Here is a 22,448-nt window from a genome sequence, read left to right on the forward strand (position 1 = left end):
CGCGCGCGCGCACACACACACACACACACACACACCATTCTATCCATGCCCTTAGTCATGTGTCCGCACTTCCTTGCACTAAAGAGCCATTTACTTGGCTCTAAGGCTCAACCCATGACATGTTTCGGCCAATGGGATGTTACCTGTGACACATACAGAGGTTTGAAAAGACATTGGCACATCTCTGCTCCTGCTTTTGCTTCAATTCTGTTGCCATGAGAAGATGCTCAAGCTGGCCTGGTAGATGGTGAGAAGCACACAGACAAGAGTTTGGTCAGCCAACAGCCATCTGGCCACCAGTCATGAGAGTGAACTGAGTCGCGGCCAGCACTTCCCAGACAAGCCCAGCCTAAACCACAGACCCACAGGCTCGTGAACGAAATTAATGTTTATTGTTTTCAGCCACGGATTTTTCAGGTATTCTTGTTACATAGCATTACTGTGGCAATAAATAGCTGATATGGCCCTCCCCAGTTAGTATCTGGGATGTATCTTAAACAGCGGCCAGGCGAAATGATGAAGCGCTTCCTGTCATTTTTTTAAAATTGTGCCTGGGAAAATATTTGGTCAGGAGGAGGCTGGCATTAATTGCTTAAATGATTTTTAAGCCTTATGAATTGGAAAGTCCCAGCCATCCCAGTTGGGCTGTTTCTCGCATGGAGTGTGGTCAGCTGGAATAATAATATTAATGATATTAAAATCTTACCTCCACAATGCACTTTAAGACTCACAAAACCCTCCCTACTTCTGATAGGTGAGGTGACTCAGGCAGCGTCACACAGCTAATGAATGTTGGAGAACTCTTAATACAAGGTATATTCATTTTCTATTGTGGCTGTAGCAAACTATACCACAACTATAGTGACTTAAAGCAACACAAATGTATTATCTTACTGTTCTTTAGGTTAGAAGTCTGACAGGGTCTCAAAATTGCGGTGTCAGGAGGACTGCGATTTTTTTTCTGGAGAATCTAGGAATAAATCTGTTCCCTTGATTTTTCCAGCTTCTGGAGACTACCCATGTCTCTTGGTCTGGGGCCGCTTTCCTCCGTCTTCAAAGCCAGCAATGTTGCATCCCTCTGAACATTCATTTATAGTCATAGCTCTCTGACTGACTGTAGTCTGGAAAGTTCCTCCACTTTTAAGGATTCACATGACTAGACTGGGTTCACCTGGATAATCCAGCATTCTCTCCCTGTGTCAAGGTCCTTCACCTTAATTACATTTGCAAAGTCCCATCTGCATGTAAAGTGATATATTCACAGGTTCCAGCGGCTACGATGCGGACATCTTTGCAGGATGTGCCATACAAAGGGTCATTTCCAGTGACTTAACTCATCAGGCTTTGGCAGGTTATTGACCCCCCCCCCCCCACCTTTCTCCTGCTTCTTTTTCTTCTCCTTCTTTTTTTTTTTCCTGGACAACTATAGTTCTATAGCTCCACTGGTTATGAAATCAGCGTTTGGCCAAGCAGAGAGAAATGCTAAACACTTTCCCCAAAATAGATCTTGAGGCAGAGTTGCATTTGAGTACTTTGAGTCCAAGGTATTTTAGATTCCTATAAAATCACTTATTGTTAGCTACAGACACCTTTCTGATTAAAATGGTCCAAAGGGTGTGTTCCTTCAGCATTTACTGCTTACTCATCTCTGTTGGTGCAAAGAGACCAGATCCTGTAGGAGAAACGGATGTGTTTTATGGCGGGGTAGCAGCAGCAGAAATTACTTCATGCAAATGAAGCTTGGCAGTGTGACTTCATGAATAAGAAATGAACCAGTGCCTCCTCTCCCCACAGGCAATATTGCGCACTGGGAAATTAATTGTGGCATTCATTGGGTGGCCCCGGCTTCTCTGTCAAGGTTTCAGGCAGACACAAAGATGCTTCCCTTCACCCAACTGGATGTAAAACACCTATGTCCTTTACAGCTTTGCTCCATATTGTAAGTGAACAATGGGCAGGTCTCAAGTCTAAAAGCTTCTAAAGACCGTTAAGGATTTGAGAGCTCGGGGTGGAAGTCAATGTGGCACTGAGCCACACATAGTGGCCATGAGTTCAGATCACCTCTGAGTTGACCTAAGACATCCTGGCTCTTTTGAATGACGGTCTCCTTAGTGGTTAGGCGCATGGTCCCAGGAGCCAAAGTAACTGCGTTCAAATCCCTGCTTTGTGCCTCTCTAGCTATGTGGCCTTTGGCAAGACACTTAATCAGTCTGTGCCTCAGTTTCCCTATCTACCGAGTAGACCTTATAATAACATTTACCTCGTAAGGTTGTTGTGAGGGTCAAATAAGTAAATGGGAAGAAAGCACTTAGAACAAAGCCAAAGAACTCTACTGACACCAGGCCACGGAAGTGCCAGATAATGTTACTTCAGCTAAAATTGAAATGAATGGTTGGTGATCTTTGCTGCTGATGGTCTAGGTGTTCACAGTGTCATCAAGATCAAATAGAAAAACAAGACTAAGAATGAGAAGTCTTGGGTTCCAGCCCCACCTGTTGGTCCCCAAATGTCTGGATAATTCATTTACCTTACTCAGTCTCTGTCTTCTCATCTGTTGGATGAGGTAATAATTGTTCCCGTTATATGTCACCACGTAACAAATCACCTCCAAAGTCAGTGACTTAAAATAACAACCATTTTATTATAATTTTAATTTTGTGGGTTAGGAACTCGGGCAGGGCTCAGCTGAGTGATTCTTCTGCTCCATATGGCATCGTGTGGAGTAAGGTCACTTGTGGGATTCAACCAGCGATGAGTTGACCTGGAGGGTAGAAGATGGTTTCACCCAACGTACGGGGCCTTGGCTGGAGAGATGCCTCGAAGGCTGGGCTCAGGTGGAACTCTGAGCTGGAGCACCTACATCAGGCTGCATCAGCATGGTGGCTTGAGGGTTTGAAGTCCGATGCTCCCAGAGACAGTGTTCCGAATGACAGAGGATGGGAACTGCCAGCTTCATAAGGCCTGGCTTTGGGAACCGGCACAGCGTCACTTCTGCCATATTCTATCAGAGTGGAAATAGAGCCCACTCAGATTCAAGGGGATGGGACGTAGACTTCGCCTCTGGATGGGCAGTGTGTCAAAGAATTTGCCATCTTCAATCTTCGAGATGATTCTGGCCTTATGATCATGGCGTGTGGACACCCAAGTACTGTGCTAACATGGTGCGTGTGAAAGGGAGCTATCTGTTGTCTTTTTCTAAGGTCTCTCCTTGGCTCATGATGGTGACGTACGCAGAAGAGCTTCAAGGCTTTGATCCCACTGTGTTACAGAAATCTGGAACTTCCAACATGTCAAAGACTCCAAGCCTGTTGGAGGAGGCAAAGTAAATGTCATAGCTATGTAAAACTTGAATGCGCTGCCTTTGTGAGGAAGTGAGCGTCCTGTCACTGAAGGTATTAGGGCCAAGCTAAATGACCACTTCTTGAGGATTTTCAAAGTGGTCCGGTGTGAACGGTGAAGCTATATGACATGTGAGGTAGACTTCGGGGATGAGAGTTTATGAATCTTCAGTTTCTGGGGGAAGCCTCTGGGTCTTGTTCTCTCAGTCTAGAGTGCTAGGATGAAGACAGTTCAGAGCGACTCACAGGGCTTTGTGACTACACCCAGTGGGTCCCGGGCCAGAAGCAAAACCTGCCTCTGCAGATAGTCCCCACCACCGACTTGGGAGACAGGGAAAGGGAGTCAGCATCTTGAGCAGATATTGGGGGATGGGGAGCAGGCTGTGCTACGCATGTTATACGCATGATCTCATTAGATCCTCACGCTTACCTTGAAAGATGGTGGTGTTCTCCTGATTTCTTAGATCTGGAAACTGAGGCACAGAGAGGTTAAACTCCTTGCCATGGAGTTCAGGACTCATCCCCAGGCCTGTAGGCCTCCCAAACCCAGCCTCTTCCCACTTCTACATTCCACTCCCGTCAGTGGGAATACACTGTGCTCACCGGGCTTCCTTTGGTGGCCCATGACAGAGACGCCATTAGGATGGCATTGGGTAACAGGGGGCGTTTAATGGAAGGTAGTAGATAAGCACCTAGACCAAGTAAACCCCAGGGAGGGTAAAAGAGCAGCTGAGCTTAAGGAACTCAGTAGCCATGCCTGGGACAGCCAGTAAGTCTCTTTCAGTAGCTCCTGCCTTGGTTTCTCTCGGCCTGTTGGCAGAATTCTTCTTTCGTGCCACAGGCTGACCTTATTTAGGTGGCAGACAGCATGGCCACTAACCACTCATGAGATTTCTTACATCCAGCTGTAGATCCTGTGGGTGTTTGTTTCAGAGAGAGTGTGTAAAGGAAAACAGACTGAGTCACTTAATCCCCGCTTTTAAAAAATCCCAAGGAAGGGAGGAATTCATTGGTTCAGCTTGGGTCAGGTGTCCCCAGTGGACAGATTAACCATGGCTTAGGGTGGGTGGGAGGGTCCCTGTAAGACTAGGATGGAATGGGCAGGCTGGGAGAAGAAGGAAGACTAGCGCTGGTCGGCAAGGCTGGAAATGACCACTGTATCTTTTAGATGGGAGTCATTCCTACAGCTCATGGCAGGACCAAAGAGCCATAAATCACACCTCACTTCCAAGTTCAGCCTGTAGGAAGCCCCACCTTCCATAGTGAGAAGGCAGTCTGCCTAGATGTGTCTTAGACCAGCTTCTCTCGGATACAGAGCCTGAAGCAAAGATGAAGATTTGGATGCTTCATTTGGGGGCTGCCAACCCAGGCCACGAAGGTGAGACAAAAGGGAAATGAGGTGAGAGGATGCGAAACAACGCTGTGGTGTCTTACCTTGATGGCTGTTGTCTCACAAAGAGCCGTGGAGAAACACCCAGGTCACCACAAAAGATCTCTTGGCTTGGCGCATGGGGATTCTGTGAACGGGCAGCAAGAGGAGACTGTGGTGAAATAGTCCATGGAGAGAAGAAGAGAAGGGGAGGATGTGGCCAGCATGCCCCAGTGGGAGTTCACTCTTCTTAATGACTGTGTCCCCCAGTGCCATCAGCAGCCTCTGGGATGTCAGTTCTCACACCAGGCTGCATAGTATTTCATCCAAGTCTAGAGGAGGTCAGAGGAGCCAGGACCTCTGGGCAGGTGGCTGGGAAGGGCCCCCACTCCTAGGACTTATAAGAGGTTTGGCAGAATCACGTGGGCCCAAGTGAGGCACAGCAGCAGCCAAGGGAGAGTGAGCAGCCTTGAGAAGGCCTCTGGGACTGTTCATAAGATTTATGTCCCAAGGACTTTGGGAAGTGACTGGATTTCTCTGAGCCTCAGTGTCCTCAACTGTAAAATGGGTTTGATAGTACCCACCCATCTTCCAGATCAGAAATCGTATCAGTTCCAGATGAGTGTGGTGCCCAGCACCTAGCCAGCACGAAGCACAGAGCGACTATTATCTGTAGGGTTATGAGTGGCTCCGCTCTGGTGACGTTAGCGTGGCTGCCTTCCCTGGGGGAAAACCATTGAGTTTTGATAAAAACTCTTGAGCTATGGGAATGCAAGCTGGCGCAGCCACTCTGGAAAACAGTGTGGAGGCTCCTCAAAAAACTAAAAATAGAACTACCCTACGACCCAGCAATTGCACTACTAGGCATTTATCCAAGGGATACAGGTGTGCTGTTTCGAAGGGACACATGCACCCCCATGGTTATAGCAGCACTATCGACAATAGCCAAAGTATGGAAACAGCCCAAATGTCCATCGATGGATGAATGGATAAAGAAGATGTGGGATATATATATAATGGAGTATTACTCGGCAGTCAAAAAGAATGAAATCTTGCCATTTGCAGCTACGTGGATGGAACTGGAGGGTATTATGCTAAGTGAAATTAGTCAGAGAAAGACAAAAATCATATGACTTCACTCATATAGGGACTTTAAGAGACAAAACAGATGAACATAAGGGAAGGGAAACAAAAATAATATAAAAACAGGGAGGGGGACGAAACAGAAGAGACTCATAAATATGGAGAACAAACAGAGGGTTATGGGAGGGATTAAGGAGGGGGGGTGGGCTAGATGGGTAAGGGGCACTAAGGAATCTACTCCTGGAATCATTGTTGCACTATCTGCTAACTAATTTGGATGTAAAATTAAAAAAAAACCCAATAAAATTAAAAAAATAAAAATACATAAAAAAAAAAAAAAAACTCTTGAGCTAGAATATTGGGTGGATTCACAGATCTGAGAGATGAAAAGAGGAGGAAAATGCCGTCCAGAAAAGAAATGCATAAAGTACCTGTCCATTGCTCACTCCTCACATAGGATCTACTGCGTATTTTGTGGGGATCACTGCAAAATGGACACACATGGCCCCTCGTTTAAAAATTATTAAGAATTTGAAGTTGGCAGAAGCAGAGCACTAAACCAAGCATGGACCCTTCTGAACGCAGAGCCCTATGCAACTATATAGGTCACACGCCCACGACACCATCCCCATCCCCACACTTACACATTGTCACCGTGAAGCATATGCTGCTGTGGGCCAGAACTTGGCAATGATCCCTTTTCCCTAGCAACGTCTCTCCCTGCCTGTGCCCGCTTGATGGGGTCTTGGAAGCATCCTAGAAGGGGGAGAGATTTGGAGCGGATTGAAAATGCCTCTGCCTGAGCCCTGATGGTGTCATCAGCGAGTCAATGTATAATGTAGCGTTTAAGGGCAAATATAGAACATATACGTATATATAGATTTTTTCTGTTGATGCGATTCTATGTACTTACAGGAGTGTTGCCATGGTGATTGGCAGGGCCAGCTGTTGTTTCGTTTCCCCCAAAGAATTGTATGGTAATGATGGCCCCCTGGAGAGTTCCCCTGGGGCAAGGAATGATATTAAAAATCTGCAAATCAATGAACAGGTAGTGTATAGAACCTCATTCTCATTAGTTGTAATTAACAGGATTTTACAGCACATTGATGAGAAGTGGCCAACTTGGGATAGAAATGTAGAGAGTGGACTGCTTTTAGAGCCTGAGTGTGAATCTTTATTGTCACTTAATAGCTGTGTCACTGAATTCCTCGGAGCCTCAGTTTCCTCATTTAGAAAATTGGGATCATTGTGCCAAACTGTGGGGGCATTCAAATTAAGGTATGTGAAACACTTAGCTCAGTTTCCGGAATATTGTGGACATGTATTACATGGTTGCTCTGATGGTGATATTAATGATAATAATTAATAATAATAATGCAACTTCCATTTATCGAGGAATCCCACCTATTGTCCTAATGTTTACCTACATTGTTTCATTTAATTTTTATAAGCAACCCTATCAGGTGAGTAAATTGTCATCTTCATTTTATAGATGAGGACACAGAAAGGTTAAGAGACTTGCCTGAAGTTACATAGCTAGTAAATGACAATGTCAGGATTCAGACCTCTGAGGTCTAACTATAGAACCCAAGCTCTTAAGTGCTATATACAGTGTCCCTGGGATAAGGATTAATAAAGACATGAAACCCGAAAAACACTGGGAGCTATGCGGTCTTCTAGATTTCAGGTTGGTTCTGGAAGATGGGTCCTTGATGAAATAGGAATACATTTCTTTCTGTAGCAAAGGCAGTGGTGAGGCAAGATTAGGGAAGAGGGGTGTTTGAATAAGGGTCTACTGGTGGGGACTGCTCTGTGGACCAGCCTTGCTCAGTCTCAGGGGTTCAGAGATCTCTTCCTAGGACTGTCTCACCCATTCCTCTGGAGCTGTAGCAGCTCCTACCCTGGTCTGAATTATGGGTCAGGATCAGAGTCAGGATCAGTGGGTTGACTCACTGACTACCCCCTCCAACGGACCTTCCTCCCCAGGGCTCTGGGGCTGATGATCTTCGTCTTCCTCCGAGCTAAACAAAAACAAATAAGTATTCCAGCACAAAACCAGACTTCTCTCTAGTCCGATCTGGTTCCTCAAATCTGGGCCTCTCCCCAAGGCCTCTGCACTTGTTGCTCTCACTTTCTGAGCTGCTCGCTCCAGCCCTCACCCCTAGTCCCACTCGTTGTTGGACAGATACCTGATCATCCTTCGTATCTGAGGGAAATATTTCTTCCTCAGGGAAGCCTTGCCTGACTACCCCCGATCCCAGGCTATGCTAAGTCCTCCTGTTATACACTCTTACAGCCACCTCTCTGCCTTTTGTATCATTTATGAAAACTTTAATTAACTATGAGAGTAATGATTTGATTAAGATCTGTCTCTCTTAGTAAATCTTTTATTACTCTTGTATCCCTTAATGCTTATAACAATGACTGACTCTGAATTTGCTGAATAAATAGATGAACGGATATAACCTCCAAAGTCCTCCCATCTGCACTGGGGGGAAAGCTTGTGCCTCGCAAGGGGAAAACGTCATAGCTTTTCCGGCTTCCTCAATATTTGGCGGGATGGCTGTGGTCCTACCAAGTGTTCAAGAGAAAACAAAACAGAGTCATTACATAGCAGGTCAGCATGGGAAGGCAGAGAAGAAAGTAAAATTCCTAAGCACGTATTGCAGTTCGAATTTAGTCCTCAAAACCCCTGAAATACAGGGGAAATGATTTGCATTTGACAAATGAGGAAACAAAAAAAAGAACAGAGCATTAATTAGGGCAAATTAGTCCTTACTCTGCACTCCAGTGCTCTGTCCTGTAAAATGAGGATAGAGATAGGTGGCTGGGACAACCCTTGAGATCCCTTTCAACCTGGGGGTGCCTGAATGGCTCAGTCGGTTAATCGTCCGACTCTTGATTTCAGCTCAGGTCATGATCTCATGGTTCGTGGATTCAAGCCCCCCATCTGACTCTGCACTGACAGTGTGGAACCTGCTTGGGATCCTCTCCCTCCCTCTCTCTCTCTCTCTCTCTCTCTCTGCTCCTCCCCTGCTCATACATTCTCTCTCTCTCTCTCTCTCTCTCTCTCTCTCTCTCTCTCTCTCCAAAACTTAAAAAAGGATCCCTTTCAACTTGGTCCTTCTGACTGAAGTTTAGCCTCCTGATGTCCATCTGTGTATGTGTGTCTGTCTGTAAGTACACAAAATCATCTGGAACAGGAACGTTGTCATTAGCACGAGTGCAGGGGCTGCAAATTCTCAGAGGAGCACCCAGCCTTAGATAATTACATCCCAGAGTTTGGACAGGAGTGTCCCTGTCCTGTGCACCCTGGGGAGGCTGGAATATCTTGTTCAGCTTTTATACTATGCCATAGGAAGGATTATAAAGGGATTAGATGCAAATGCATTTAAGATTTGGCTGAATCAGGCTTGTATTTCCAGCACTGATAGTGGGATATTTATTCAACCCAGGATCATAGGATGCTTCTCCTAGCTTTTTCCTGCTGAGCTGTGATAAATGATAATGCAATCAGCAGAAGCAAGATGGGAAGGTAATCAGTTGTCCCACCTTCTTTTTGCTGGTTCTTTGGATTTCACCAATGTTTACCCCCTTAAGCCCCTGATTTGCCATGCCTAGAACTCTAAGGAAGAAATGGAATTTTATGCTGGAGGCTGATCAGTTGAACCCTTGATATTTGCTGGAATTGCTTTCATCTTGCCCAAAACATTCAGCCAGAAATGTTATGAGCTGAATCTTGCAGGGACCCATCCCAAAGAATGGGTCTGGATCTCTCCTCCTTCCCCAGGGTATTAAAGGACTATCTGGTGGTTTTAGTTCCTTGACTTTTGTAGGCGCAGACAGACTGTCCAATGAGACTGGAAAGCCAGAGGCCATTTTACAAGTTGGGGATATGCCAGAAGGACACTTGCAATGGAAAACAGGGACCAGAGAAGGTATTCAGGGAGAGGAAGCTATCCAGTGAAAGGAAGATACAGTGAGAGGAAGAAATCCAGGGATTGGGGTTGGTCTATGAGGAAATGAGGAAGAACCCTTTTAGGAAGTAATACTAACCAACCCACCTACAGCTCTGTGTGCCAGGCACTGCTCTAAGCACATTGTGTGCATGAACCCACCGAACCCCGCAGTTACCCTATGAGTTTGGTACCATTTGTGTCTAATTTAAACATGAGGAAACTGAGGCATAAAGAGGTGGGAGCCAGTGCTCTTCACAGATTGGCTAGCCTTGCCCTCTGATAATGGCAGTGATGATTAGAACCATGATGATATTAGCAGTGGTGGCTACAATTCACTACTGACCAGTAGCCCAGCTCTGGGCTAAGTCCTATCTCAGGTGATCCGAGCACACACCTCAGGAGGTTGTACCTATTTTTATCCCAAATCGTGCAGGGGAGGAAGAAGGTGGGAGGTGGTCAATTGGGCTTCCAGAGGTGACAGAACAGCACCAGCCATTAGGCCCAGGACCATCTCGGTCCAACCCGTTTTTCGTCACTGCACAGCAACTTTTGCATTGACACCCTGCCCAGTGAGGACGATCCTGTCATTTTCTCACCAAAGAGCACCGAGAAGTGGGCAGCTCTTCTCTTCCTGGCTTGTCAGGGTAGCATCTCTTGAGTTTTCTTTGGCAACTGTGTCCTAGGCACATGAAGAAAAGAATATGAAGAATAAAGGTGGGGGGTGCCTGGGTGGCTCGGTCAGTTAAGCATCTGACTTCGGCTCAGGTCATGATCTCATGGTTCGTGGGTTCGAGCCCTGTGTCGGGCTCTGAGTGTGCCGACAGCTCAGAGCCTGGAGCCTGCTTCACATTCTGTGTCTCCCTCTCTCTCTGCCCCTCCCCTCCTCATGCTCTCTCTCTCTCTCAAAAATAAATAATATTAAAAAAGTGTGTTTTTTTTTTAATTTTTTTTTCAACGTTTATTTATTTTTGGGACAGAGAGAGACAGAGCATGAACGGGGGAGGGGCAGAGAGAGAGGGAGACACAGAATCGGAAACAGGCTCCAGGCTCTGAGCCATCAGCCCAGAGCCCGATGCGGGGCTCGAACTCCCGGACCGCGAGATCGTGACCCGGCTGAAGTCGGACGCTTAACCGACTGCGCCACCCAGGCGCCCCTAAAAAAGTGTTTTAAAAGAAGAGTAAACGTGGGTGCTGGGGCAGAGGACTTGGAATTATCAATAAAGGGTAGGAAGACCAGCTCTTTATTTTTCTTTATAAACTCCAAAAAAGCTGGGATTGGGCTCTGTTTATTTGCATGTGATGTGCTTTATCATGTAAAATGTGTGTGTTCACACGCCCCATCTTGGTGGGTCCTCACCGCAAGGCTCTGGGACACTTGTTTATTAATCTTGGTTTGTGGCCAAGGGACAGGTCCAGGAGGCTTGGTCAGGGTCTCACACCAGGAAATGGCAAAGCCTGTCCCTCTGCCCATATTTCCCGAGGCTGAGTCTGTGGGTCTTGTCAGGCTGTGGCCCCAGGATGCTTGAACTGGGTCCCAGAGTGGGGCTTAAAAAGTGAGGAAGGTCTGATTTCACTGACACGAAATATCCAGAACAGGCAAATGTAGAAATAGAAAGTCAATTCATGGTTGCCCAGAGTTGGGGAAGAATGGGGGGAAAGGAGTGACCGCTTGTGGACGTGGGGGTTTTTTTTTGGCGGGCTTAAAAATGTTCTAAAATTGATTATGGTGATGGTTGCCCAACTCTGAACGTATTAAAAACCACTTAGTTGTGCACTTTAATTGGATGAATTGTGTGAGCAAGATGTATCAATAGAGCTGCTATTATCTAAACAAACTTAAGGAAGGCATTTGGGGGGTGAGGAAAAGCAAAGGCAAGTGCGTGAGAAGTGCCGGGCTGGGGACGGGAGCTTGTTCCGGCAGCCTTTCTGGTCCATAAAACTTGTGCAAGCAGAGGCTGCTGACTTCTCATCAAACAACTGCTATTTCTCTGCCAGTCTCCATCACCCTTCTGTTTGGGCCTGGGAGGTGATGCTGGAGGGGATCGCTGCCCTCATCGCCCAGGCATCAGTGCCCTGAGGACCACCCCATAGGGCCTCTGCCTTTGCTGGGGCCCTGGAGAGCCCAGCAGCCTCGTCCTGGCCTCAGGCCTTGCCATCTGGCCCAGCCTTTCCCTTCTGACCCTGGGCACTTTGCACATCCAACCCAGACTGAAAAACAAAGTCCTATCCAAAAACTGCATTTGCCAAATAGGAGTGGATGTAGCCAGTAACAACACATTCTGATGTCTAATGGCCAGAATTCTGCACGCTGTCCTCTGGGGTCCCTGCCTAATGCCTTTTGTACCCCAGCCCAGTCTTTGACATAGCTCCGCCTGGACAGATTCCAAAGGAAATAGACAAACTCTGTTGTCCTTCCCACCAGGAAACTACTCTGTTCCCTGGGGATCTCTCCACCCAGAAGGTTCTGTTGGGACCCTTAGGTGCCCTTCCTGAGGGTGGGAGGGAGGTGGGGGTGTCTGGTCAATGCTGAGAGATGGGGGCCGCAGGGAGGGGGTGAGTGGTACTTTGCAGACTCCTCTGACTTTGTCTCCAGGGAAAATAGCCTCTTTCATTCGCTGTAACTGAAACCCATAGCTGGCAGCTTCCTTTCTTGGGCAGCCGCTGGGCGCAGACGCTGGGACTTAATTAGAGATGAAGGCGGAGGGAAATCTGAGAAGGGAAGGAAGCTATGGGAAGTGGTACGTATGGAGGGGCCAACTGCCAAGAGGTCCAAGTGTCTGGGGAGCCAGAAGAGAGGCTTCGCCAGGGAGCGGGGGGAACAAGGAAAGAGAGTCCCGTCCCCTGATGGTAGGCTAACATCACGCGGTGACTGTAACGCATTCACATTTTATTTAAATTCTTAGAGTAGAAACTCAATTCCCTAGGATGGGGCAAAATGGCTAATTTGAATTTCTAGGTAGCTCAGGCACAAACCACTTTTCTGTTTCAAGCTTTGCAGGAAAAGAGTTTGGAGGTAGCCTCTGTCTCCTCCTTGTCTGTCCTAGGTGGCTTTCTAGCAATATGTCTCAGTGTCGATATCCCACACCCCTTCCCAGGCATGCCCACCAAATTGTGATCAGATCCACAAGTAAAGTTGGCTTTTGCAGCCACAGAATACACGTCCTGTTTCCACTGGTCTGGGCGTTGCGACGACAAGGGCGCACAAGCTGCTGTGGATAAGAAGTAGAAAGTTACTTCTCACGATTGACTTGAAAGATGTGAGAACTTGGCTTGGATCATATGTAGGAGAGCACAGAAAGGCCAATAAAGAACTCCACTCACACAAGTGTGACAGCTGGGCACTTTTATAGAAAGGGTGAAACTTGGTTCTGTTGCAGCGGCAACTATGTGATTATCGCCAACTCAGTTCGTGGTGCTTCACGTCTTTTTATTGCTCAAGAGCATGTCATCCGCAGCTTTTGTACTTGAAGGGGTGTTATTCTCAACCAAAAAAAGTTGCGCCCCAGTAGGGTCAAGGAGCAGGTGGAATGCGTAATGACCCTATTAATTGCAGCGGCCGTTTGTATGGAAAACCGTGTGGTGGGGGTGAGTGTCCCCCAGGGAAGGCCTCTGGGTTCTCAAATCGCAGAGTGGTGGCACCCTGATGTGGCTGCCGTGCTCTTGTCATTGAGCAGCAGGGTGTCTCCATGAAAGGGACGGACGGGCGTTCCTGGGCCGGATGGGGCTCCGGTGGACCAGCCGGTGCACAGTGATGCACACACTGTATATGTGCCCTGCCCCCACACTCCCATTATTTTGTTTCTTTTGTGGCCAGTTGTTATGGGTAGAATCGCATCCCCCAAGAAGATAGATTGAGGTTCTAACTCTCACTGCCTCAGATTGCAACCTTATTTGGAAATAGGGTCCTCACAAGATGCAACTCGTTCAAATGAGGCCACATTGGAATGGAATGGGCCCCTGATCCAATATGACCCGTGTCCTTATAAGAAGAGGAGAGACAGACACATGGAGAGCAGACCGCCATGGGATGATGGAGGCGGAGATCAGAGTGGGGCAGGCTGCCAGCCAAGGAATGGCAGGGATTGCCGGCCGCCCCCAGAAGCCAGGAACAGGCAAAGAAGGATCCCACCCAGAGTCCCAGAGTGAGCATAGCCTGCTGACACCTTGATTTTGGATTTCTGGCCTCCAGAACTGTAAAACGATACATGTTGCTTTATTTTTTTTAATTTTTCGTTTGTTTGTTTTTGTTTTTATTTATTTGAGAGACAGAGAGAGCACGAAAGAGCGCGGGAGTGTGCACAAGCAGGGGAGGGGCAGAGAGAGAAAGACACAGAATCCGAAGCAGGCTCCAGGCTCCGAGCTATCAGCACAGAGCCCGATGCGGGGCTCAAACCCACAAATCGCGAGATTGTGGCCTGAGCCAAAGTCGGACGCTCAACCGACTGAGCCACCCAGGAGCCCCAATAAATGTTGTTTTAAGCCACCTGGTTTGTGTACCTTGTCACGGTAGCCCTAGAATGCTAATACGCCAACCCCCACCATGCCCCGCCATTGTAGCCTGACGTGTATTTTTTCTTTAAAAATTCTAATACCTGCATCGAGGGCAGCATCCAGGCCCACAGGCCTGCGGGCCGTTCTTCCTCCTCAAGATGCTTTTGCAGTGCTCTGCTCCAGGCCCTGTTGTGTTTGTCTCTAGGGTGCCTATAGCGGAGAAAATCCTAATTTGCCCATTTTCAAGCTTCAAGGTGGGACTGTTGTCCTCAGAACCTTACTTTTACAGACACACCCAGCTCAGATCTTCCCATCAGGCCACAAGAGTCACTCAGGTATGGCTCCTACCCCGACACAGCCTGAAAGCTGCTGATGGGACCAGAGTCCACTTTCTCCTCATCTCCGAGAAGCTCACTAGCTTTTTTTTTTTTTATCTCTGATGTTTGATTTGGAGGTGTATTTGACATTTAACCCGAGGAAATGCTCCCTAAATCAACTATGCATTTAAAGCCTGGAAGGAAGCCACTCAGGCTGCCCAGGGCGAACTCCCACCTCCCAGGCCAGTTGGCTGCTTGGCCATCCTTAGCAGAGCTCCAGGCTTTCGGAAAACCTTCCCTGCAGCAGCTCCTTCTTTTATGAGGGGGAAGCTTTGGACTCGGGAGCCTGACCAGAGCAGGCGGCGTGGCCCAGGCAAGCCCAGGCTGGCCCAGGCTGTGTGCCAGGCTGAGACCAAGCCCAGAGGACGAGTGTTGAGGGGCTTCTGAGCACATCCACCTTCTGTTTTAAAATAGGACAGCTGACCGGGGAGTTTGGAAACTGAGGCTCCCCACTCCCACTGAATGTATGACTTTGTAAAGGAAGAAAATAATAGTGAAGCACATGGACTTGGGGTTTTGAACCCCAGCTCTGAACATGACCAGCCGTGTGATTCTGGGCTGTAAAACATAACACCCATAAGCTTCAGGTTCCTCGAATGTGGCACGAGGTGACGTGGCGGAGAGGGAAACACCTAACTTGAGACAGCTCGTGTGACGAGTAGCGTTACAGTGTTTATAAAGCACGTTGCACGGCGTCTGGCACGCGGGAGGATGAATTCGGCTTGGTGAGAAGATGACAGAAGGAATCACTGCTGATTCCCTTGCTCTGGCCCCGCGGTCCACCCTCTCGGTTGCCCGCGGTTGTTACGGGGTCATCTCAGAGCTGTATCTTGCAGACGTGCTCGGTCACCCTAGCGCCAGCCTGGAGGGGCTCTGGGTGTGGTTGGCCACCAAACGTCTGGGAGTCATTCCGGAATTCCAGGTCCAGCCACAGAGCTAGATGAGGCTCGTGACTAGGCTTACCCAGATGTTGCACCGGGAGCCAGTGACGCACTGACCAGGTGGAGTGGTTCTCAACCGGGGTTCCGTGGCCCCCACCCTGGTATGCCCAGCACCCTTCACGGGGGAGAAAACCAACTAGAATCAATGGGTGAAAGTAATTTTGTTATAACTGGGTGGTAGAGCTGGGATTCGAACTCTGCCCACGTAGCTCTAGAAACTCCAGCAGTGGGTAGCACAGCCTGCGGGCTCCCACCACCTACAGGATAGGGGCCAGTCCATACATATTTGCTCAGTGAATGAAGGCATGCAAGGCTGACTGCCTTCCAGCTCCGGCATTCAGGAAGACTTTCCCTGGCCGTACCTGCTTTAGCTTGTGATCCAGCCAAGCTCACCGGTGAGCCATATTATTCCTCCTGACTGAGCGGACTTGGCCAGGGCACTGGAGTTCACCGAGATCAGACCTGGAGGAGCTGTCCTTCGGCAAACAGCTCTTGGGAGGAAAGAGCATGAACGCCACAGGAATGACGATTCCACAAAGCCTGGCCGGCCTCCCGGGGAGATGCTGTGCCTTCTCTGGGGATGCTGAGGCTGGAAGCAGGATGCGCTTTTGAGAGACAATTCAGCTGCAGCATGAACCTGCTAATTAGGGTTGTGTTTATTTTGCGCTACATAAAGCAGATTTGATGAACTGAGCCGGACGGGAACGTTTTGAGGGAATAGTTCTTTCTCTCTGGCGGGGACTTTGTTCAGCTCTCTTTGGGCCTGAGGGCCCTGAGGTCCTTTCTTTGCTGGCCCAGAGAAGGCAGAAGGTTTCTGGCAGGGCACCTGGAGCTGGGCTGTCCTTCTGCTCAGGTGGCCCCTGGCTTTAGGGATGATATGGCTGCCTCTAGCCCTTTTACGTGCCATGCACCTGTAAACAAACACGCATGGCAATTTTGCCAGATTATGGTCCAGACGCTAACACCGTACCATTTTAAGGCACGTGTGGCCATCTACAGATGAATTTAAACAGTTTGCTGAAATCTAGGAAACTATTAAAGGACTTACCCGTACAGAAGAGAACAAGCCACATGATGCCTATAGCATGGCAAAATTCTCCCCATGGCCTATGCCCCCCCCCCCAACTGTCTCTGCCCCATCTGTTCAGCACTTTCCCCATCCTCACACCCTACTCTGTGCTCCAGCCACACTGCTTGCTTTCTGGTCCCATGCCAGCTCCTTCCTGGCTCAGGGTCCTTGCAAACACTGTTCCTTCCTCTTCCTTCCTCTTTTCTCCTCCTTTGGGGATGCCCTCCCCTAGTTTACTCTGTCTTTAGGGACTCTAACTGCGGGCCTCTTGCAGAGAACATGAGCTCCCCAGTAACATGAAAGATGGTCCGGATTTCCGAAAAGAAGAGTAAGAGAGCCCAGTGGTGTATTTCCAGGTATCTCTGGGTACCAGACATTCTGCTGGTTTCTGTCATGATCTGGCATTCACAGGAGGAAGGGGTGTGGGCCTCGAGAGAGCAGAGGCCACTGCCAGCTGCCACTGTCATTTCATTACTCATCTGCTAATTGTGGCAAATGGGGATTTTACAGCTCCCCTGGCCCTCATTGTGAGCTGTGGCAGTGCTTTGATGGAGAAGGGGTGGGGGGAGGAAGGCCAGCCTGAGAATCCTTTCAAGGGGCCCATGTGTCTGCCTGGCTGGTTCATGTGGGTCTTGTGAGCCTGAGACTGGGTCCTGTAACCGTTTGGTGATGAGGCAGGGAGGGTAGGGACCCATAGATTCCAGGCCGAACCCTGCTTCTCCCGCGTCTTAGTGAAATCGGCAGCTTGGATCGTTCACATCTGGTGGTCAGTCGTTCCCACTGGGCTGAGAAGAGTGCTAGGTCATGTGTGGCTGCTGGGCTGACCTTCTGAGGGGGGTGGTGGGGGCCAAGGGTACACACAGGACTTCCTTCTGGAGGCCACGGATCCAGAAGCCAGCCCCCAGGTCCTGGGCGGCCATGGGGAGCCAGAACAGGAGGAAGCAGGGCTCTGGAGAGCATAGGCTCAGGAGGCTGACCAGCAGGACCTGGCTGGCTTCAAGTGGCAGGTCATTTCATCTCTGAGTCTCAGTTTCCTCACCTGTAATGTGGGAGAGTAATCCTCCCCTCTCCGGGCCGTGAGGAAGATGAAATTAGACAATGTGCATAAGTGCTTAGCAATAAAGGATGGCTTCCAAGAGCCAATTGTCAGGGAGGGAGAAAATTCTCATGCCCTGCCCAGAGCACAGTTCCGTTCTTGGCTTATCTTCCATGTTAGTGGGGCTGTTTGAGGACCCCCCCCCCATCCTATCGGCAGCTCTGTACTAATAACCATGAACCAGAGCTGCCTTTAGGGAGCACTTTTTAAAGGCCAGAGCTTAAATAGCATATTTCTGGTCTTACAACCACGCTAGGTCCTCTGAGATCCATTTCCCAGGTGAGAACGCAGGAATCAGAGAGGATAAGAAACTTGCCCAAGGTCACTCAGGAGATTCAAACCCAGGCCTGTCCCTCTGCCCGGCTTGGGACCGGGGGTTGGCTGGATCCTTCCTTTCTCTTTGGCCACTGTCATTTGGTTAGCCAACTTTAGGGCCCCAGCCAACTTTATCTTTCCGTCCCCTGCTCCAAGAGGTGGAATGCAGCCGGAGTTAAACCAGGTTTGGGGAGTTCAGACAGACGAGCGTCTGGATCCAGCCCAGCCCTTACTAGCTGCATGGCTCAGACGAGTCGTTTGCCCTCTTTGGATCACACCTCCCTGTTTGTGAAGTGAAGATAAGGTCTGCTTCACAGAGAGATCCCAAAAGAATAGAGGAGTTCCCGGATATGCCAGTGCCCAGAAAGATGCCAGATCTCTGCCCCTTCCTCAGGGACAGCTGTGCAGCTTGGAAGTCTCCACAGAGCCTCCTTCTGCAGACCAGCGAGAGGGTTGGGGGCAGACCGGACATGAAGCCAGAGTGGGCCCCTCACAAAGGCCTGCCCTTTCTCAGTCATCTCCATGCCAGGGGACCCACCACCTCATCCTTTTTAATAAGAGAGGAATGGTCCACAGAGCTCCTGTTTCTATGGTTACAGGAGTGTGGCCTCCAGAGGCTTCTTTCTGATCTGGTGATGAATGGCCCAGGGAAAGCTGCCTCACACCTTCAAGGGGCCCGCGGGGATGCCTCCTCCTTCCTACCTTTCTCACCAGCTGGGGGCAACCCAGCCCCCCACCTCTGACCCCAGCCGGAGCGCCTGAAGCCCTCTCGATCTCCCTGTGGTGTGCACCCAGGCATCAGACGGTCACTGGGCCCTCCACGGGCACCTTGCGGCCTGTATTTGCATGTGTCAAAAGGGCCTTTCTTCACTGTAAAGCCATCTTTCCACATAGGAGAAAAATCAGGAAACTTCTGAAGAGGGACTGCTGTGTCATCCTTCAGGATAGGAAAATATGCTCCGGCCGAGCCGTTGTTTCGTGTCTGTGCTTACCACCCCCCACCCCGCCCCCCGCCCGTGACTCTCCCGTGTCAACAAGATCAAGAACACGTGCCTGAGCTGGCACTCAAAGTTCTCCATGCACCCCGACCCACCTCTGGGATCATACTAATAGTTATAGTTGTGATGGGGAATAATGATGGTTGTTGATTAACATAATCAGCCATCTACCTTTGAGGCCTCACAAGGCGAGAGGCGATGTCCTAAGCACTTTGCTTGCGTTACCTCGCTGAATTTTGATGACGACCTCAGGAGGTAGATGTTAGGTCCCCGTTTTCCAGTGAGGAGACTGAGGCCGAGAGAGGGCAAGTCCAGAGGCTGCTGGACTCCAGAGCCCAAACCTCCCTCTACAAGACCATTACCCATAGAGCTAAGGCCCAATCTTCTCTTCCTATGTGCCTTCCACCATCTTCCCTCAGGCCTGCTCATGCTATTCCTCTACCAGGAAGTCCTTAAGAAGCAGCATGGTGTAATGGGTAGGACACAGGCTCCAGATAGAGTCAGGCACACCAGGGGTTGGAGTCCTGGCTATCCCGTGTCCCAGCTGCCAACCTATTTAGGCTCCCTAGGCCTCAGTTTCCTCACCTGGAAAATAGGAGCATGGCATGGCCTCGCTGATTTGATGAATCAACATATGCTTAGCACCTGGTTGGTAACACGGCTCACCTGTCCGAGTTCTGCCTGAAACTGGAGGCCCAGCCCTGGCGTCCCCTCTATCGTCCCCTCCATCGAGAACTTCTCTGACTGACCCAATCAGTTGACATTTCTTCTTCTGAACTACTCTGTGCCACCACTATGTATGTCCCTTGCTCATCATATCACTTGAAGGCAGAGGCTGACATTGACCTAGTTCTATCCCCTGTAACATGCAAGAGCTTGATCAAGATTTGTGGAATAACTGCCGCAGGGCTCTTCACCGTCTGTACGTCATCTCCCTCTCCAGCACCCTCACTCTGTACCCCAGGGTCTTGACCCTTCACTCCCTCATCCCACACTTGTGCCCCACCGTGCCCAACTGCCTGTGCTGCCTCAGACGTCAGTGTTCTCTCCTCCCTCCTAGTCCCTCTGTCTGTATCGCCTACCTCCATTCTTTCCCTGGGTAGCTTCTGCTCCTCCTTTAAGATTTGGTTCAGGCAGTCTCTCCTCCTCCAGGAAGTCTTCCCTGATACTCCAGGCTGGTTAGATACCCCTCTTCTATGTTCCCTCGGCCCCTCTGCTGACCTCTCCTAGCACTTGTCACAATGTATTTGCTGTATTTGTCCAGTTGTCTATCTTGACTGCTAGGCTGCGATCCCCTGGGGGCAGGGACTACGTCACGGTCATTTTTGGAGCCCTGGCATTTGACACAGCGTTCACCGTAAAGCCAGTGGTTGTTGAGAGGATAGAGGGATGAATGGATGGATGAGTGCCTGGCTGAAAAATTCTCAACACTTGCTATTTGAAGTATCTGCTGACTGGCTTATGCACTGTCTGTGCCCATGATGTGACTCGACCACTTTTGCCGTTGCATCCTGGAGACTGCACCAGGCTGTTAGGGGACAGGACCCAGAACTGCAGAACGGTGTCTAAATCTGCATGTGCATTTCGTGCTTCCAATTCAAACCTTGTTCATTAGCACAGCAATTAACTGCAGTGCCTAATGACAGATGGTCCGGCTGCGTGCCTGAACCCCTGGCTCCACGGTGGGTTTGGAGTGGGGCAGACACGTCTGGCAAGGTTGATGTTTTCATTGATCTAGCAAGTCTGAGCTCCCAGGGCTGCCGGCAATGGAAATAGTGAGCTGACGTCAGCGCCGGCGTTGGTGGGGGCTGGGCCTAAAAGGGCCAGGCCTTGGAACTAGCGCTTGGAGAGGCTGGGAGCGCGTCCTGCTGCCATTCTAATCCTAGCATTTTTGTTTTTTTCTAAAGATCTGAATTTCATATTGGGAAGCCCTTGATTTTCTCAAGCCACTAAGCTCTAGAGAATTCTCTGGGAGCTGGTGTCCCTTTCCTATTAATTCCTTAGAAGCTTCTGGGCTTTCTGCAATCATTTTTTAGACTTGTAATGACCAGGCCCCTTGGCTTAAGCTAACGGACATGTAGAATTTAGTATTAGGAGTTGTGTAAGATCTATGTTTGTATAAACACAATTATATTTAGGTGACTTCAGGGAGAGAATTTTTTTTCCTTCCTTTTAATCCCTGGTTTGAATTGGCTCAGGAATACTCATTCCTCCATGAAAGAAATATCAGATTGGCATTCAGATGGCTGTCTTGGTCGTAAATTCAAGCCAGAGTGTAGTATCCTAAACCAGAGTGAGTTTCACAGAGCTGGAATCCATCCCAGAGTTATCCTGCTATCTATCCTGAGATGGAGCTAGAAAGGATCTTCTTGTCCATCCCTTCCTCCCCCCACACACAGGGAAACTAGGACCCAGAGAGGTACACTGATTTGCCCAAGAACACACAGCAAGCTAGTGGCCCAGCTGGAACCTCTTCCCTACACCGTGTTTCAGATCATCAGAAATGCTTAAGCTTTGCCATGTGCCCACCTCAAACCACTCCAGCAGGTTCTTTAACAGGTATGGGGTATGCTTTCTCCATGGCCTGTCAACAGACTCAGTCTGAGTCAAACGGAAGAGAGGGTGTGGACTGAGGAAGGCTGTGGTCTGTTGTTAGTCATGCAGAAAGCACACGTCTCGTTGTGAGAGGTGTTGACAAGGAGCCCTGCTAGAGAAGAATGTTAGCTACGGTTGAGGAGTCCCCCAGTAGGGAGCCTTTGTGCCATGGCACTTCTCTTGGATGGGGGGCTGCAGGCAGGATTGGTTCCCATAAGTGCTGGTAGGAGAGATACCCGTGGTGTAATGACCCGCCCTCAACAAATCTTCTTACCCAATGGACAGACTTCCTGGAGAGAACCTTCCGGTGCTTCCCGTGCTCCATTTGCTGTAGGCCCTCGCTCTCCCCTTCCTCCCTCGTCGGTCTGTAATCCTAGGTATTGATCTGATGACGTGCTGAGGGCGCTGTGAGGAAGAACTTGGTCCTCCTGAATCTTCAGCCTTATGTGCAGTTTGTCATCAGAGGACAGAGAAAAGGATTCCTGAGACCAATGTCTTAGAGCTGAGGTCCACGTGGTCTTGGTGACCCAGGGACAGGTCCCACCTCCCCTCGCAGTGTTCCCCACCCCCCTGTCTGGACATGCCAAGGTTTAGGGGGGCATTGTAAAAAGTCCTGGAAGAAGGGTTCATTCTCTCTCAGCATCATGCCAAGAATGTCCACGGCCTTATTCTCAGTTGTCACTGGGGCAAACCTGTCCTTTCTTTGTCTTTTTATTTTTTTGAAGATTTTTTAGTTTTTCAGTAATCTCTGCACCCAACGTGGGGCACCAACGTACAGCCCCGAGATCAAGAGCCACGTGCTCTACCAACTGAGCCA

The sequence above is a fragment of the Lynx canadensis genome, chromosome D1 (genome assembly GCF_007474595.2).
Source record: "Lynx canadensis isolate LIC74 chromosome D1, mLynCan4.pri.v2, whole genome shotgun sequence".
NCBI classification, from domain to species: domain Eukaryota; kingdom Metazoa; phylum Chordata; class Mammalia; order Carnivora; family Felidae; genus Lynx; species Lynx canadensis.